The sequence below is a fragment of the Chenopodium quinoa genome, unplaced genomic scaffold (genome assembly GCF_001683475.1).
Source record: "Chenopodium quinoa cultivar QQ74 unplaced genomic scaffold, ASM168347v1, whole genome shotgun sequence".
NCBI classification, from domain to species: domain Eukaryota; kingdom Viridiplantae; phylum Streptophyta; class Magnoliopsida; order Caryophyllales; family Amaranthaceae; genus Chenopodium; species Chenopodium quinoa.
Genome location: NW_018743742.1, coordinates 205,210 through 210,233, shown reverse-complemented (window position 1 = coordinate 210,233; position 5,024 = coordinate 205,210).

Genomic DNA, 5,024 nt, shown 5'->3' with positions numbered 1-5,024 from the left:
CCTAAGTGTGTGATTATTCAATTGAGCATTATTAATGATTCTATTAGGGATTGGTGTTTTTGTGAATATTCAATTGAGCTGTTTTATAATGGTGGGAATAGGGATTGGTGTCTATGTGATTAGAATATTTGTATGATTATAATCTTTAAAAACAGGGTTGTTGGTGGGCTGGTTAGTGTGGATGGGGAAGACATTGGTGCGTTCGATGAGCTGGAAGAAGGGATAGGTGAGTTATATTTGTTAATTTTGTATGTATATTTTTTGTGATGTAGTATTAGGAAAGGGTATTAACTTGGTTGCGGTTGTTTGTACAAGGGTGGTCCTTCTAAGTGTAAAGGTAAGGGGCAGGGCAAGAAGGAACGTGTTTCGTCGAAGGCTCCTGCCCCTCTTAAAAGCCAGGCTCTTGGGAAGAAGGTAGGCCCTAAGAGAAAGATTGATGAGGATTATGAGGAATCGGATGAGTATGATGAAGATGGAGACGAAATGAAGAGTAATAATACAGATGGTGAAGGCGAGTCAACTTCAAGTTCTGGTATTGTGGAGAACTTGATGATGGAGTACATGAAACAGAAGTCACGGAAGAGGAGATTGAATGGGGAAGGAAGTCAACACCGGCGTAAGGTGATTGTTTTATTAAAAAGTTGTTTTTACATGGGAGCAAATTTCCTTATTTGTTTAGTGGGGTGTAACCTTGTGTGTTTTGTACCTGAAAAATCAAATAGGTTCGTACACTTGAAGGGAACAAGGTGTTGAGTAAAGGGGAGGTTTTGAAGACCCATCATGACAATGTCGGACAGGTAAATGTTTTGTCCAAGAAAATTTTTATTGGAATGTTGTTCTTCTGTTGTTGTGCTATTAGTGTAAATGTGTTGTGCAAATTGTGGCAGTATTCGAATATTGTTTGTCGGGTTGAGTCATTTTCTGTCTCAGTTTCTGCCTTTGATACAAAGCGGAAAGAGTTAGTAAGGCGGATGGGGTTTGGTGCATTGCTGGAGTTGGATATGAAGAATATTCCAAGGCAGTTCTGTTATTGGCTTATGGCCCGTGTTCGCGAAGATGCAACTATGGTATTTGGCGAAGGAGAAATTCTGCCTTTGGGTGCTAAGTAGGTGAGGTGTGTGCTAGGGATTCCTATGGGATCAAAACCCGTGCCAATGGATATTGGTGAAGACGAAGAGAAGATTATGCTGGTGAAGTCTATGTACGATGCTTATGGGACGGGACCGAAGAAGGAGACAATATCTTTGAAAGCTGCTTCTAGTGTGTTGTGTCCATTAGGGACAGATCAGAAGCACATGCCGCTGCTGACAGAGATTGATGAGGAGGAGTTCATGGTTGCCTTTTTTATTGTGGTGCTTGGAAAACTACTATGCACCACAACCAATTCTTCTAACTTGGCATCTTCCCTAATTCCTTGTGTTACCGTGGCTAGTCATGCTAATGAGTATGACTGGTGTACTTTCACCATGGATTGGCTTTGTGACACTGCCCGGCGTTTTCAGTCAAAGTTTATGAGGGATGGGTATAGATCCGGTTGCGGAGGTAGTTTTTTGTTTGTGATGGTGAGTTTTTATCATTGTTTCTTTTTGTATAGAAATTTTTTATGTATGAATTTGTGTATGTGTATTAATTGATTTAAAACTTGTTCTCCTAGATATTCTATCTAGATCACTTGCACTGGAAACCTTTGAAATGGGGAGTGTTCCCAAGGGTGACGGTGTGGAATTCTGTCGAGATAAGGGCAACTCTTATGGAAGACAAGGTTACCCGTGACGAGTATGGGAAGTTGTTGGTAAGGGAAGCTAGTAGTTATTATTTTTGCTTTTTTATTTGTGTTGACATTTCTGATTTTAGTTATTGGTTGTATTTGGTTGAAGGCGTATGATATAGCGTATGGTGAGGAGCATCCCCTTGTAACAAGGGATGATGATTGTGTAGGAAAGGATGTTTCTCCACTCACCAACAATGAGCAGATGAATGATATGTTGACAGATGTGGTGGACAAGGTAAACGAATGTATGTTATTTGTAGTTTTGTGTTAAGTACACACGTTACTTGTTGTATACTTATTTGAATTTAAACCACTGTGTTGCAGATGATTGCTAAGTTCACCCCGAAGCTGGAGACCCTTGTGGAGGGTGTTGTTGAAAAATGTTTTAGCAGTTTTGTGTCGAAGATGACTGGGATGGGTTTGGACCGAAATCTCGATGATTTATTGTTGATTCAGGTATTTGTCCCTGTTTTGGTTCCACAAAAGAATGCTGAGCATTGGTTTTGTCTTGCTTTGGAATTAAAATCCCAAAGGATTTGGATGATTGACTTTATGTATGACGATCTGTTCTGTACGCATGAGGCAATTGTAGAGATTTTGGTAAGCAGGATGAATGAAGGTCCACTATATTGTTTTCACATGTGTGATGTTTATCTTTTGATATGTAATCTATGCGCATCATCTTGTAGGTGAAGGCGTTGGAGGTGTTGCTTCAGATAAGCAACCCTATGTGGGTGGAGGGGACTGTAGAAAGTTGGTTAAGGCGTGTTTTTCCGGTGCAGCAGTCCGATACGTGAGTTTTTTTTATGACTGCCATTCTTTTTTAGTGATTGGGTTATTAATTGGGGTCCTTTCATAATATCTAAATGCTCTTCTAATTGAACAATAGGTCTTCCTGTGGTGCCCTGATGCTTGCAACTATTAAACATTGTGCTAGAAGCTTTGAGGCGGAATTGCACCTGGTGAGCGCAACTAGAGAAATTGCACCCTAGAAAATTTGTTTGTGTTGTGGTCTAACTTGGGGTTGTAACGTTGTGTCTTTGAACTTATTTGTTAGAGCTATTTTGTCAATTTTACAGGACACGATTGCAAAGGTGAGGAAGAATTTGTTTCTTGAAGATGTCTACAACGACTTTAATGAAGTAAGGGCAAATCTGGAGAGTGATATCCTGCCTAAGGAACGTCGCGACACCAGAAGGACTGGCTCTCAGCACACTTGTTGATTTGTGTGTATGAGGTTTCTTGGCTATCTATCTGACCACTAGCAGTTGTTTTGCTAAGTTATGACTTGCTAATCTCCGATGATAATTTGGTCATTTTGAACATTTTGTGAAACAATTCCTTTTGTGCACACCTATCCTAGTGTCTTTTGGTCACTTGAACATATTTAGTATCCATGTAGGGTGGGAGCGCAAAATATCCCTCCTTTGTTGGTACTTAACTGAAGGGGGATATTTGTAATTACTTAAAACAATATTTTTATGTTTCAAATCGTAAGTTTGCATCCGATGGTACTAGTCCGAACTAGTTGCCCACCGGATGAACACCAAGATGATCTTTAGTGTATTCCTAATCAATTCTGTTGACTCTCCATTCGTTATTGTATGCGCTATTAGTAGCATGTTCAGACACACGGAGGCTTCCTTTACGCATCTAAACGCGTAGGCACAGTCCGTAATGAAAGGTCGTAATATATTTGTAGTCGGAATTGATCAAACTTATATATTACTCAAACCTTCAATATTTGGGGGGTTATTTTTTAATCGTGTCGATTTTGTAACAGGAGACACGTATATTAATAGTAAATACTCTGACTACCTTTTGAGTACCTTTCAAAATCTTACAGATAATCCTTTAATCGGGTCGATTCTCTAACAGGAGACATTAAATAATGTGACAAGCTTTTGATTACTTATAAATTGTTTAATGGTAAAATTTAAAACGTGTCAATTATCTAACAGGAGACACGTATATTAATACTAAATAATGTGACAAATTTTTCATTAGTGTAAAAAATGTTAAAACATATGTCTTCTTGGGATTTTTTGAAGAATAAGTTCACATAGGACACTTCCAATTTCCTTACTCATAATTTTACCCTTGAATTGGAAGGGAATGCCTAGAGCCCAACAACATATTGTACTATTGTAGCAGATGCAAAGTCTTATCATAATTTTTTGCTTGCTCAGTTCAGCTAAACAGTTGTCAGTTGCCCATTTTCAAGAAAGTTTTACTAGCACTCTGACCATTTCTTACAATTTCCGACTTTCTGGTATTTTTTTTTTAATATCAAATTCTATATTACTTCTATTTACTTCCTTTTTAATTCTCTTCATCTTCCTAACACATAGTTCCCTCGCTTACCTACTTGAAAGACCTTTAATCTTCATTCTCAAGAACCCAAAACTTAGCCCAAATGAGTACTTCTGGAAATGAAGCGACTTATGTTATGGGTGCTTAGGGAAAGTACATTGTAGAGCACCCTACCACTCCATTGATGTACTTCAAGCCTTTCAAAATAACAACAACCCCAGAACTTGATTTCAACTCCACACCCTATTTTACAAACCATTTTCATTTCGAGGAAGGTCTTTGCATTCCTCCTAACTTCCTCCGAGACCAACTGTCCAACTCTCTTGAGTTAATGACCACTACTTACATACCCAAAAGCTTGATGGAAGTGGCTGAAAGGAAAATTCGGCCAGCATACTACCCAGATCTTTCAGATTTGGAAGGCTATCTCCACAAGGGTGTTGGTCCTTTCGCAAAATGGCTATGTGAAAATTCAAGCAATGATGAGAATGAGTTTATCCCCAAGGATATTGTGCCAATTTTTGATCTGAAGCCTTTTGTTGACCCCGACAAACTCCCGATCTACACCTTCCCTTTACAGGAAAGGCATGTGTTCCTTGGTGCAAAAATCGCAGCTATTCATGTTATGGAGGTGCACAATTTACTCAAAGCTCTTCATGTGAATGTGCATTGCTGTATAACAGAGAAAAAAAATGGTGAAGTACTCTCGTGTTTCATTTCAGGGCTTTGAGACTGATGTTGAATCAAGCCTGTGTTACTTACCTTCTGGGTCCAATGTCATCGTTTGGAATGCAAGGAATGTTCATAGGCCTTCGTTTGTGGACACGTTCTATGAGCTATTTTCCTTTTACGCCCCAGTTTTAGTCGTGGTGACTGAAGCTCGTTTTGACCAGTCAACACTGGAATACTTGAAGTTCCAGCTACGGGGTGTGTACGACGT